Here is a 15,118-nt window from a genome sequence, read left to right as displayed (position 1 = left end):
ACCTCTGTGCTGTTTTCCATAGTGCCTCACCAGTTTATAATCCTACCAGCGGTGCGCGAGAGTTCCTGTTTCTCTGCATCCTCTCTAGCATTTATTATTTGTAGACTGTTTAATGAGGGCCGATCTTACTGGTGTGCGGTGATACTTGATTATGGTTTTGATTTACATTTCTTTAATAATTAGCAGTGTGCATCTTTTTGTGTGCTGTTGACCGTTTGTATGTCTTCTTTGGAGAAATTCCTATTTAGGTCTTTTACTTGATTTTTGGTCCCCAAATAATTTTTTAAACTGTCTACCTCTTTTTACATTTTCAAGTTGACATCTAGCTTTTTTTTAATCATAATGTTTAAATAGTTGTAAGGGATATAACTTCAGGAATAGTAAAAATATTGATGTTTTATAATACTGATATCACTGTTTTAAATATATCCAGTGGAATATAAATATAATATCCCAGTGTCTTGAGACTTGCCTGCGTCCTTTATAATGTTCATGAAGATGCTAGTCTTTAGTTGTTGGAAATTTTACATTGTTCCTTTTTTACCTTGAAGTAGTATTTGTATTTTATTTCCACCACAGAATTTTGCACCAGAGAACCATACTTTTATGTTTGAGTCTTCACTGATCACTTTATCATACTCCTCTTCATGTATTTTTACCTATATATATATATATACACACACACACACACACACACGTGCACATTATGTAGTACTGGTACATAAAATAATATATTTTAAATATAATTTAAATTTCATTAAACATTTTGTTGCCATCAGACTCTAGATATTAAACATTGCAGCTGATGATAATATCAGTTCAGTTCAGTCACTCAGTCCTGTCCGACTCTCTGCGACTCCATGGATTGCAGCACACCAGGCCTCCTTGTCCATCGCCAACTCCCAGAGCTTGCTCAGACTCATTGAGTCAGTGGTGCCATCCAACCATTCATCCTTTGTCATCCCCTTCTCCTCCTGCCTTTAACCTTTCAGGGTCTTTTCAGATGAGTCAGTTCTTCACATCAGGTGGCCAAAGTATTGGAATTTCAGCTTCAGCATCAGTCTTTGCAATGAATATTCGGACTGATTTCCTTTAGGAGGGACTGGTTGGATCTCCTTGCAGTCCAAGGGACTCTTGAGTCTTCTCCAACACCACAGATCAAAAGCATCAGTTCTTGGGCACTCAGCTTTCTTTATGGTCCAACTCTCACATCCATACATGACTACTGGAAAAACCATAGCTTTGACTAGACGGACCTTTGTCAGCAGTGTCTCTGCTTTTTAATATGCTGTCTAGGTTTGTCATAGCTTTTCTTCCAGGGGCAAGCATCTTTTGATTTCACAGCTGCAGTCACCATCTGCAGTGACTTTGAAGCCCCCCGAAATAAAGTCTATCACAGTCTCTATTGTTTCCACATCTATTTGCCATGAAGTAATGGGACCGGATGCCATGATAGTCGCTTTTTGAATGTTGAGTTTTAAGGCAGCTTTTTTCACTCTCCTGTTTCACTTTCATCACGAGGCTCTTGAGTTTCTCTTCACTTTCTGCCATAAGGGTGGTGTCATCTGCATATCTGAGGTTATTGATATTTCTCCAGGCAGTCTTGATTCCAGCTTGTGCTTGATCCAGCCCAGCATTTCACATGATGTACTCTGCATAGAAGTTTAATAAGCAGGATGACAATATACAGGCTTGACATACTCCTTTCCAAATTTGGAACCAGTCTGTTGTTCCATGTCCAGTTCTAACTGTTGCTTCTTGACCTGCATACAGATTTCTCAAGAGGCAGGTCAGGTGGTCTGGTATTCCCATCTCTTTCAGAATTTTCCACAGTTTATTGTGATCCGTAGTCAAAGGCTTTTGTGTAGTTAATAAAGCAGAAGTAGATGTTTTTCTGGAACTCTCTTGCTTTTTCCATGTTCCAGTGTAAGTTGGGAATTTGATCTCTGGTTCCTCTGCCTTTTCTAAAACCAGCTTGAACATGTGGGTGTTCTTGGTTCACAAACTTTTGAAGTCTTGTTTGGAGAATTTTGAGCATTACTTTGCAAGCGTGTGAGATGAGTGCAATTGTGCGGTAGTTTGAGCCTTCTTTGGCATTGCCGTTCTTTGGGATTGGGATGAAAACTGAACTTTTCCAGTCCTGTGGCCACTGCTGAGTTTTCCAAATTTGCTGGCATATTGAGTGCAGCTCTTTCATAGCATCATCTTTTAGGACATGAGATAGCTTAGCTGGAATTCCATCACCTCCACTAGCTTTGTTCATAGTGATGCTTCCTAAGGCCCACTTGACCTTACACTCCAGGATGTCTGGCTCTAGGTGGGTGATCACACCATCATGGTTATCTAGATCATTAAGGTCTTTTTTGTATAAATTTTCGTGTATTCTTGCCACCTCTTCTTAATATCTTGTGCTTCTGTTAGGTCCATACTGTTTCTGTCCTTTATTGTGCCCATCCTTGCATGAAATGCTCCCTTGGTATCGAATATTCTTGAAGAGATCTCTAGTCTTCCCTATTCTGTTGTTTTTCCTCTGTTTCTTTGCATTGTTCACTGAAGGAGGCTTTCTTATCTCTCCTTGCTGTTATTTGGAACTTTGCATTCACATGGGTATCTTTCCTTTTTTATTTTGCCTTTAGCTTCTCTTTTCTCAGCTATGTTTAAGGCCTCCTGAGACAGCCATTTTGCCTTTTTGCATTTCCTTTTCTTGGGGATGGTGTTGATCACTGCCTCCTGTACAGTGTCACGAACCTCCATCCATAGTTCTTCAAGCACTCATGTCTATCAGATCTAGTCCCTTAAATCTATTTCTCACTTCAGTGTATAATCATAAGGGATTTGATTGAGGTCATACCTGAATGGTGAGTGGTTTTCCCTACTTCAATTTAAGTCTGAATTTGGCAATAATGAGTTCATGATCTGAGCCACAGTCAGCTCCTGGTCTTGTTTTTGCTGACTATAGAGCTTCTCCATCTTCAATTGCAAAAAGTATAATCAGTCTGATTTCGGTGTTGACCATCTTGTGATGTCCATGTGTAATTCATCTCTTGTGTTGTTGGAAGAGGGTGTTTACTATGACCAGTGCATTCTCTTGGCAAAATTTATGAGTGTTTGCCCTGTTAATTTTGTACTCCATGGCCAAACTTGCCTGTTACTCCAGGTATCTCTTGACTTCTGCCTTTGCACTCCAATCCCCTATGATGAAAAGGACATCATTTTTGGGTCTTGTAGGTCTTCATAGAACTATTCAGCTTCTTCAGTATTAGTGGTTGGGGCATAGACTTGGGTTACTGTGAAACTGAGTGGTTTGCCTTAGAAACAACTGAGATCATTCTGTCACTTTTGAGATTGCACCTAAGTACTGCATTTCAGACTCTTTTGTTAACTATGATGGCTAATCCAGTTCTTCTAAGGTATTCTTGGGCACAGTAGTAGATACAATGGTCATCTGAATTAAATTCGCCCATTCCAGTACATTTTAGTTCACTTATTCCTAAAATGTCGATGTTCACTCTTGCCATCTCCTGTTTGACCGTTTCCAATTTACCTTGATTCATGGACCTAACATTCCGGGTTTCTATGCAATATCGTTCTGTACAGCGCTGGACTTGACTTCCATCACATCCACAGCTGGGCATTGTTTTCACGTTGGCTCCTCCTCTTCATTCTTTCTGCAGTTATTTCTCTACTCTTCTCCAGTAGCATATTGGTCACCGACTGACCCGGGGAGTTCATCTTTCAGCGTCATTCTTTTCGCCTTTTCATACTGTCCATGGGCTTCTCAAGGCAAAAATGCTGAAGTGGTTTGCCGTTCCCTTCTCCAGTGGACCGTGTTTGTCAGCACGCTCCACCATGACCCTTCCATCTTCAGGGGCCCTACATGGCATGGCTCATAGTTTCATCGAGTTACACAAGGCGGTGGTCCATGTGATTAGTTTGGTTAGTTGTCTGTGACTGTGGTCATAGTAGGCTATAAAAATGAAAGTTAAAGGAGTATAATAAATAACTTAATTTTTAGTAAATTAAAACGTGATAATATATAGGAGTTTCTCTGGAGCTGTTGTGGGCAGTGTGGGGTCAGTTCAGTGTCAGATAGTCCCTTATTTCGGCTTGTATTTGTTCTCAAGGTCTGTGGTTTCCCGTCAAATGCACAGCCTCAGCATTATCTGCAGAGTTTTAATCTGTTGCACCTGTCACTTCCAGAGTGGTTCCCCCTTCTTTGTTTATTTTGGCTTCCTCTGTTTCCAAGTCTCTTCAGTGTCTAATTTCTACCCTGACACGAGGAGGCAAAGGTGGCCCCTTATTTAGACTCACTTGTTCAGTTGTAATGTGGAGAGGGAGGGACACCCAAACAAATACCGCTAGCATGTGTGGGGAGTGCTCGCAGGGGGTGGGTCACGCTGCGTTGCCCGCAGCCCGAGGCGGCATGTACTTCCCAGGTCCGCACTGCTCTGGCTCCAGGGTGCCCTGCAAGTGCACCGTCCCATGTGGGCCCTTTGTTTCATGCACTTCCCTGGTCTAAGCTGCTCAGGTTCTCAGGTGCTCTGCAAGGGCACAGACCCAGATGGGCTGTGTGCTTTGTGCCCTTCCCGAGTCCAAGCCTCTCAGATAGCTGGGTACTTGGCAAGTGCCCTGTCCCAGGTGGACCGTGTGTCTTAGGCACCTCCTTGGTCCTGGCTGCTCCATTTCTCATTAATCAAAGTCACCTCAGTCGTGTCCGACTCTATGCAACCCCATAGACGGCAGCCCACCAGGCTGCCCCGTCTCTGGGGTTCTCCAGGCAAAAACACTAGAGTGGGTTGCCATTTCCTTCTCCAATGCTTGAGAGTGAAAAGTGAAAGTGAAGTTGCTCAGTCGTGTCCTACTCCTGGTGACCCCATGGACTGCAGCCCACCAGGGTCCTCCATCCATGGATTTTCCAGGCAAGAGTACTGGAGTGGGGTGCCATTGCCTTCTCCGCATTAATCAAAAATAACATTCAAATTAGGCAAATTATATACACACACACGTATATATATGTTTATTTATGAAGTAGCAGCATTCTGTTTAAATAGGCCATGTAGGTGATTCTGATGTATGTTAAAGTGTGAGAATTTCAGTGTAGTGTTTTTAGACCATGTAGGAATTACGAAGTCAGCAGATGCAGCAAGAGTTCTATTTGTGTTCCCAAATTCGCAGTGGTGATTTTTTTCATCTCCTCCCCACCCAGTGTCCAGGTTCAGTGGGTTTTCCTTGAAGTTGCCTGGGAGATGGTGGTCAGGAGAGGAAAGTTATTTCTAATTTACCATAATGCAGCCATTTGAGGGTATCCTACCTCAAGGCAAAGGGCTTCCCGGGTGGCACTAGTGGTAAAGAACCCCCCTGCCAATGCAGGAGACATAAGAGACATGGGTTTGATCCCTGGGTCAGGAAGATCCCAGATCCCCTACAGAAGGGAGTGGTAGCCTACTCCAGTGTTCTTGCCTGGAGAATCCCATGGATAGAGGAGACTGGTGGGTTATGGTCCCTGGGGTTGCAAAGAGTGGGACACAACTGGAGTGACTTAGTATGTATACCTCAAGACAAAATCTTGTCGCTGTTCATTGTACTGTTTTGGATTTTCAGTCTTTTTTCATTTTCTGGCCTAGGAATTTGTATCTTCCTTGCTAGCTTGTTAATGTTTTTAAGATTTTTTTTTTTAATGCTAGATTTTTATTTATATTTTTTCTGTTAGGATTGACCTAGATACCTATTCTTCTGTATTCCTGGGACATCTTTCTCTCTTACTAAATTCGGTAGATTTTGCCAGGTTGCTCTCTAGGGAAATACAAGCTAAAGTAGTAATGCAGCACTTTATTCCCGTCAGATTGGCAGAAAGTAAAGTAGTAGCAACATACCATTGCAGGTGAGAGGGGAGTAAGTGATAGTGGTGTAAATGTAAGTTGTTCTGGTCTTTTAGGCAACTTAAAATTAGCTTGGGTCAGGCAAAAACCATCTTGTCAAAGGAATAGGTTGGGGGAAGTATGTTTACAGCAAAGGAAACTGGCCACTGCTTTCATTTTTCTGTGATGAGGAATGGGAATGAATGATTGTTACTCATTTTTTATGTTTAAGCCCTGGGGAGTGGCTTTTGCTTAACTGAACAAAAAGAATAGGTGGATTTAGGGAATATTTACATAGGCTTGGAATAAATAAGTGAAAGCCCTGGTGGATTAAACTGTTGAAACTTCCTTACTAATCCACCAAAATGTATAATAGCAAAGTGAGGGAAATAAATGAAGGACTGGGGTGAATTTAAAGAGGGAGCTGTAGGCCAGTGGTGTGCTGGAACCGGCTCTTCCTGGAGTGGATTGTTAAATTCAGGATTTTGGCAGCCATCATTAAAATTACATAAACATACAATCAGGTAAATTACATTTTGAACAAAGATAATGAATACTCAAAACTCAACACTTCCTAGTTATTTTACTATATTTTACTGTTAATGTGTTCTTGAGGTTATTGGCATCTATTTGATTGTATCTGTATGGTGAAAATACTATAAAATGATGTACTAGTGCTCATCTCTTCCCAATTCTGTGTTCAGTGATCATCCTTTGGTGGCTTAAAATCAGACAAATCATGGAAAGTAGTGAATACCGAAAGTCAGGATTTTTTTTTTTGCTCTGAAGAGCAGTTGTTACGCATTCACCAGAACACCACTGGGTATGTAACATTTTGCTGTTTGAGATAGCAATTGCTTTTCATCTCTTTAAATATACTTAGCTTTCTGAAGTTTTAGGCCTTCCAATATTATGTGTAAAGCTTTAACTGTTCTTAGGGAAATAGTTATTTTAAACGAATCTTAAAGGAAGATATGCCTTTTACTTAGCTGTAAGGTGCGTAGAGTGTATCTGCAGATTTGTTCTAGACTTTTAAAACATTGTTATTTAAAGGTATCTTGATAAACTTTTGTTTTTCTTGTAAGTCATTAGTTTCATTTATTGAGTTCCTTGTAGCAAGAAGGAACATAGTTTGTTGTTATTTTTAAAATGAGTGTGTGTGAGAGAGATTGAGAGATTTGAATCTCGCACCAGTGTTATTGATGAAGTTGACCACTTAACACTGAGAAACATTATTTGTCCAGTATTTTTATTTATGACTAGAGTTTGATTTTTTAAAATAAGATTAAAATAGTGTTTTAATTATTTCCTGCTTGTGTATGTGGTGTCTTTATGTTCAGATACTTAGAAAATCAATGAATTGGGAAGCTCTTCATAAAACTTTTGATTAATGTTACATTGGTCTGTCATACATATTTTCAGCACTCATAGAAATAAGAAAATGACATTGAAATAATGTGAAAATACTATTTTAAGTTGCTTACTTTTCTGCAGTATAGTGGTTTACATTTTTGGATTTATAGTTGGGCCTTTGTGACTTTGGTCAAATCATTTAAACACCAAACCTGTATTTCCTCAAATAAGTGGTTATAATAAATAGTATCTGCCTCATGTGGTGGTTTTGAAAATTAGATGAGGTAGTGTAGCATTCAGCAAATCACTTCATTTAATAGCAAAGTGCTCTGCAAGTATGAGCTAACATCCTTATTACCAAAATCATAAATCCTCCTATCTACAGATTGCTTTGAATGGTGGGTATGAAGCTGTAGTAAGTAAAAGATGGTATGATATACTTTACAAAACAATTAAAGCTAATGTAACAAAGTTGTGAGTAAAATTCCATCTTTTATGGCACATTAGGTACATATAAGTAAGGTAATTGTCACCTTTCATTTGTTCAGGGTGATGGTTCGATATGAACCATACCAGCAAATATAAAAACCATCTATTTTATTCACTTAAATGTTAAACCACAACTTTAGTTGTATAGATACATTCTGGATAAACTTAGATGATTTTCCTAAAATACTAGGTAGTCCAGTACTGTAGAATAAAATGTAAGGGTTCTTAGTCCCTTAGTAATTTAAGTTGCATATTGATTTGTTGACCTTAATGAATATTACAGACTTAACCTTTGCCCTCCCTGGTCTGCTCTTTAGCTAAGGAACTCTGTCCACCTAATAAGCAAAATGGGAATAAGAAGTGGAAGGGGCACCAACAACCCACCTCTCAATACTTGTAGAAAGTTGGCTGCTTGACCTCATACTTTCTATTCATTTGTTAATTTATTCAAGGTGCCTAGAGCTGATGTTGTGTTGCCACTTTTTATTCTTAGTATTGATTGGGTTTTCCCTCTTTTTTCTACTCTGCTACCTCTATTCCTTCTGGAACCAGTAGTTTGATGGTAAGTATTTCAATAACATTTACAAAGTTTTTGACCTTGTGAGGAATTTTTTCCCCTCACCTATGCTGGTGAAAACTTTGTAGACTCCAGATGGTCCCTGTGGTTTCCCAGGTTTCATTGTTGCCTTGTTTGTGTGTGGACTGATGGACCTCAGTTTTGAGGTACCGCTGTCCTTGCATGCTGTGTCAAATGGCATCCATCGTTTGTGTGTTTCATAGTGATATTTCTCTTGGAGCTTGCACTCTCCTTTTCCCCTTCTCTCTGCTGGTTTTTGTTGTTGTTGTTGTTGGGAGTGGGGGTGGAAGAGGGAGCTTTTGGGGTGGGAAGGAGAAAAATCTTCTCACACCTGCACTTTATTTTTCCTATGATATTTGGAATCTTTCCAAATCTCGCCAGTTAGATACATGGAAGATGCTTGTTCTATACACATTAAAAGCGTAATTACTATTATCTTTGAGCAGACTTATAGATTGAGTGATAGTGAAGTTGATTTATTTTTTGGGGCTCCAAAATCACTGCAGCTGGTGACTGCAGCCATGAAATTAAAAGACGCTTACTCCTTGGAAGAAAAGTTATGAGCAACCTAGATAGCATGTTCGAAAGCAGAGACATTACTTTGCCGACTAAGGTCCATCTAGTCAAGGCTATGGTTTTTCCAGTGGTCATGTATGGATGTGAGAGTTGGAGTGTAAAGAAAGCTGAGCGCCAAAAAATTGATGCTTTTGAAGTGTGGTGTTGGAGAAGACTCTTGAGAGTCCCTTGGACTGCAAGGAGATCCAACCAGTCCATTCTGAGGGAGATCAGCCCTGATATTTCTTTGGAAGGAATGATACTGAAGCTGAAACTCCAGTACTTCGGCCACCTCATGTGAAGAGTTGACTCATTGGAAAAGACTGATGCTGGGAGGGATTGGGGGCAGGAGGAGAAGGGGACGACAGAGGATGAGATGGCTGGATGGCATCACTGACTCGGTGGACGTGAGTCTGAGTGAACTTTGGGAATTGTTGATGGACAGGGAGGCCTGGCGTGCTGCGATTCATGGGGTCACAAAGAGTCGGACACGACTGAACTGAACTGGAGTTGATTAAGTGATACTGGTTTCATCCACTGATTCTTCAGTGTTAAATTCGCAATTAGGTTTTGTGTTGATGTTATTTCTCAATTCAAATTTCAAGATATTTGAGCCATTTCAGTAATTTTTAAGGGTATAAATTTGTTTATTAGAATTTATCATAGCAATATCTATTTGTTATGCTGTTCCCTCAAAGCTTTGTATTGTAGTGATAAATTACCATTGCATATACCACCAAGGCTAATATTTATTTTTTTGAACTTATAAAATATAATGTAATTGACTAAAAGGATGAGGCTAGATTTAGAACACTGAGATTCAAATAGCAAACTCTGGGAAGTCGCTTTCATAAAATCCTATCATCAAAGAAAATATCTTTAAAAATTTGTTGTAAGAAAGAAAGATGCATAAGATAGAATAATTCACATTTACAGAATGAGTACCAATGCAGCTGCCATTAACATGCAGACTAGAACATCGCCAGTACTCCAGAAACCTGCCTTCCTGATTATGGACCTTCTTCTTGCACTTAGAATGATAATTTTTTAGATCACCATTTCCTTGCTTTTGTTTATCGTTTATATATGCAATCTAAAGAATGCCTTTAATTTTTCTGGCTTGATATTAAGCAGAATCATATTTTTATTTTTGGATCTTTCTTCTTTGCCTCAGTTTTTTGGTAAAAGATTCATTTAATTTTGTGTGTAGCATGCAGAGGGAATAATAATTTCCTCTACAGTTCTGAGATTTTAGCTGAAACTCTGGTAATAAAAAACAGATTAACATGAGAAAAATAAGCTTATTAACATGTGTGATTTATGTATACATGGAAGAAACCGAGAAAAATGAGTAACTCTCCAAGATGGCTTAGAATTCAGGCTTAAATATCATCTTAACAGGGAAAGGGAGAGGGGGATATAGGTCCCTCAGGGGAGAGAAATGATCTTTAGGAAGAGTGAATGGACTTTCATAAGAACAGATGGGAGGTGTGATAGTTGGTGACAAAGCTTGTCTGGCTGTGGTGTCAACTTCTAGTCTCCTCTTCTGTAGTAAGAGTCAGTTTTCCTGGTTGGCGACATTCCTGGGACAGGGAGGAAGGAACTCCCCAGCTGAGCTCATTCTTGAACGTATCTCTGGGCAGATGAGAGGAGTTCGGAGGGAGCTGCTCTGTGGGTTAGCTGTCTTTTCCAGTGCCTACAGCTCAAAATAATCTGTATACCAAAGTGACATATTTTAGGGTGGTGTACTCTGTCCTTCAGTAGCTGGTTAATCTCATCATTCCTTTCTCTGAATATACCACAATTTATTTTACCATTCCTTTGTTGGATGTTTGTTTCCATTTCAGTGTTAGAAATACCGCTGCCATGAATATTTTGTTAACATGCATTCTGGTGCACATGTGCACAAGTTTCTTTAGGACAGTGTTAATTCAAAGTGTGGTCCTTTGACCGGCAGCATTGGTGTTACCGTCTGTGAGCTTATCACAAATGCAAGTTGATGGGTCACACACTCACCTGCTGCATGAAAAACTCGGGTGTCCGGCAGACTGAAACAGAATCACCAGGTGAATCTCAAGCACATTAAAGCTTGAGAATCACTATTCTGAGATTTATACCTTGGAGTGGGTTGAGGAATTATAGGCTGTGCATACCTTCAGCTTTATTTCAGTTTTCCAATGTAGTTGTATCAGTTTACACTTAGGCTGGCGGTGTTTCAGGACTTTGTTGTTGCTCTGTAAAAATGTTGTCAAAAGTTTTAGGGTTTTGTTTTCGTTTACATGTCAGTATTTTCTGAGTTCACTTTTAATTGCAGTCGAATTTTGTCTTTTCAGATCTGTTGGAAAAATTGACTTCTTAGATTTACTGAAGACTTTCTAAAAGTAGTATTGAAAAGTTTGCAAACATTCTGAGAAATAGAAATAGTGCAGTGAACTAATAAACTGCATCCCCATTTACCAGTTAATTATTTTTTTCCATATTTGGTTTTATCTCTTGTCTTTGAAATATTTTAAGCCAGATCCCAGATATTCTTGTCATTTCACCCCATATTCTCAAATGTGCATATTTGAAATAATACTGTTTCTTTATATGATGAGAATATGTTTAGAACACCTTTTTGTTTTAAAAAGTTAGACATCATCATATTAAAAGCATGTACAAATTCTAAAGTAATGACACAGCACAGTTTTTATTTTACTTTACAATACTGTATTGGTTTTGCCATATATCAACATGAATCCGCCACGGGTGTACATGAGTTCCTAATCCTGAACCCCCCTCCCACCTCCCTCCCCATACCATCTCTCCGGGTCAATCCAGTGCACCAGCCCCAAGCATCCTGTATCCTGCATCGAACCTGGCCTGGCGATTCATTTCTTATATGATATTATACATGTTTCAATGCCATTTTCCCAAACCATCCCACCCTCTCCCTCTCCCACAGAGTCCAAAAGTCTGTTCTATACATCTGTGTCTCTTTTGCTGTCTTGCATACAGGATTATCATTACTATCTTTCTAAATTCCATATATATGTGTTAGTATACTGTATTGGTGTTTTTCTTTCTGGCTTACTTCACTCTGTATAATCGGCTCCAGTTTCATCCACCTCATTAGAACAGATTCAAATGTATTCTTTTTAATGGCTGAGTAATACTCCATTGTGTATATGTACCACAGCTTTCTTATCCATTCCTCTGCTGATGGACATCTAGGTTGCTTCCATGTCCTGGCTATTATAAACAGTGCTGTGATGATCACTGGGGTACACGTGTCTCTTTCAATTCTGGTTTCCTTGGTGTGTTTGCCCAGCACTGAGATTGCTGGGCTGGAGAAGGCAATGGCATCCCACTCCAGTACTCTTGCCTGGAAAATCCTATGGATGGAGGAGCCCGGTAGGCTGCAGTCCATGGGGTTGCTAAGAGTTGGATACAACTGAGTGACTTGACTTTCACTTTTCACTTTCATGCACTGGAGAAGGAAATGGCAGCCCACTCCAGTGTTCTTGCCTGGAGAATCCCAGGGACGGGGGAGCCTGGTGGGCTGCCATCTATGAGGTCGCACAGAGTCGGACACGACTGAAGTGGCTTAGCAAGGCGGTTCTATTTCCAGTTTTTTAAGGAACCTCCACACTGTTCTCCATAGTGGCTGTACTAGTTTGCATTCCCACCAACAGTGTAAGAGGGTTCCCTTTTCTCCACACCCTCTCCAGCATTTATTGCTTGTAGACTTGGATCACAGCCATTCTGACTGTGAAATGGTACCTCATTGTGGTCTTGATTTGCATTTCTCTGATAATAAGTGATGTTGAGCATCTTTTCATGTGTTTGTTAGCCATTCGTATGTCTTCTTTGGAGAAATGTCTGTTTAGTTCTTTGGCCCATTTTTTGATTGGGTTGTTTATTTTTCTGGAATTGAGCTGCATTGCTTGTATATTTTTGAGATTAGTTGTTAGTCAGTTGCTTCATTTGCTATTTTCTCCCATTCTGAAGGCTGTCTTTTCACCTTGCTTATAGTTTCCTTTGTTGTAAAGTAATGACACAGCACAGTTTTTAAACATTTGGGACATTATGAGTGAGAGATTTTGACATTCAACATTCAAACATTCTCTGCACTCTTCTAATGTATTCAGTTAGATAATTATACTGAATATTGTCTTTTCTACCAATAGAGTCAGAAATTTAGCTTTCTTAAAATGATTAACTAAGTTTTACTTTTGGTATAATTTTTTTTTTTGAGTGCTTAGAAATTTATCACTTCTTTATCTCTTTATGACTTACTTAATGACTTACTCCAGGGGTCAGCAAACTTTCAGTAAAGGGCCAGATAGTAAATATTTTAGGCTTGGCAGGCCATTGATCTCTGTTCCTTCTTGTGTAGTATGAAGCCAGCCATGGAAAATATGTAAGTGCATGTACATGACTCTGTGTTGCAACAGAACTATTAGTGGACACGGAAGAACTTTGAATTTTGTATAATTTTCATGTATCACAAAAAATTCTTCTGGTTTCTTTCCCCAGGCATTTTAAAATGTAAAATTATTTTTGATTCAAGGGCTGTGCAAAGGCAGACTGCATTTAGCTCAAAGGTTCAGTTTGCCAGTTACCCCAGATGCAGGTTCTTCACAAGAAAGTTTTAAGATAAACAGTAAATAGGCTGTAAGGTGTCAATTCCTTTTAGTCCTGAGGATTTATAAATCCTTCAGTATGTAATGCTGTTATTTGATCCCTCCATTTGTAGGTTGAGGGTCCCCAAGAGACAAGAATACACATGGAAACAAGGATCTCCCAGCAAACTCTGTATAGCTGAGGAAATATTTAATGTAGAGTGAATTCCCTGAAGAACTGAATCTTTAAGGAGGTAAGAAGTAGTTTCCAGAGGTCAGCCCCTATGGGAAAGAAAGTCAGTAACTTTGACTAATTGCAGATGTGTTAAGAAAGTGGAGTTGGGTTATATTCTAGTAGTGAGGAATCTGATTTGTATGTGGAAGTTGGCATTTCTTTTAGGCCTTGCTTTACTCAGTTCAGTTCAGTTGCTCAGTCATGTCTGACTCTTTGTGACCTCATGGACTGTAGCACGCCAGGCCTCCCTGTCCATCACTGACTCTCAGAGTTTACTCAGACTCATATCCATTGAGTCGGTGATACCATCCAACCATCTCATCCTCTGTAGTCCCCTTTTCCTCCCACCTTCAATCTTTCCCAGCATCAGGGTTTTTTCCAAGGAGTCAGTTCTTGGCATCAGGTGGCCAAAGTAATGGAGTTTCAGCTTCAGCATCAGTCCTTCCAATGAATATTCAGGACTGATTTCCTTTAGGATGGACTGGTTGGATTTCCTTGCAGTCCAAGGGACTCTCAAGAGTCTTCTCCAACACCTCGGTTCAAAAGCATCAATTCTTCTGTGCTCAGCTTTCTCTGTAGTCCAACTCTCACATCCATACATGACCACTGGAAAAACCGTAGCTTTGACTAGACGGACCTTTCTTGGCAAAGTAATGTCTCTGCTTTTTAATAAGCTGTCTAGGTCGGTCATAACTTTTCCTCCAAGGAGCAAGCATCTTTTCATTTCATGGCTGCAGTCACCATCTGCAGTGATTTTGGAGCCCCCGAAAATAAAGTCTGTCACTATTTCCATTGTTTCCCCATCTATTTGCCATGAAGTGATGGGACCAGATGCCATGATCTTCGTTTTCTGAATGTTGAGTTTTAAGCCAACTTTTTCACTCTCCTCTTTCACTTTCATCAAGAGGCTCTTTAGTTCTGCACTTTGTGCCATAAGGGTGGTATCATCTGCATATCTGAGGTTATTGGTATTTCTCCTGGCAATCTTGATTCCAGCTTGTGCTTCATCCAGCCCAGTGTTTCTCATGATGATCTCTGCATATAAGTGAAATAAGCAGGGTGACAGTATATAGCCTTGGTGTACTCCTTTGCCGATTTGGAACCAGGTCTACCAGCTCTACTACGAATACCATATACTAGTGATTTCACATCTCCTGCTAAACTTATATAAACTCTTATAGAACCAGCCTTTTATTTCTAAGTCAAATTTGATATGGTAAACCATGAGAATTAAATTATGTATATATGATATTAGGAAACACTGCCAACATTGAGTCAGATTATTTGAGTACAAATATAGTGGGCAGAGTTTTACCTAATTCGGTGTGTGTGTGTGTCTGTGTCTGTGTGTGTCTGTGTGGCTTGTGGAATCTCACAGTTCCCTAACCAGGATTGAACCAAAGCCATGGCAGTGAAAGCCTGGAATTGTCACGAGTAGGCCACCAGA

General features: G+C 39.8%; 1 protein-coding gene across 1 annotated transcript in view; it reads left to right on the top strand.

Annotated features, from left to right (window-relative positions):
- Nucleotides 1-15,118, top strand: part of ZNRF2 (zinc and ring finger 2) — a 92,371-nt gene that overhangs the window by 17,743 nt on the left and 59,510 nt on the right. The gene's annotated exons all lie outside the window — the stretch shown is intronic.

Source organism: Ovis canadensis, chromosome 4 (assembly GCF_042477335.2).
Source record: "Ovis canadensis isolate MfBH-ARS-UI-01 breed Bighorn chromosome 4, ARS-UI_OviCan_v2, whole genome shotgun sequence".
Taxonomy (NCBI): domain Eukaryota; kingdom Metazoa; phylum Chordata; class Mammalia; order Artiodactyla; family Bovidae; genus Ovis; species Ovis canadensis.
This window is presented reverse-complemented; position numbering and strand designations above follow the sequence as displayed.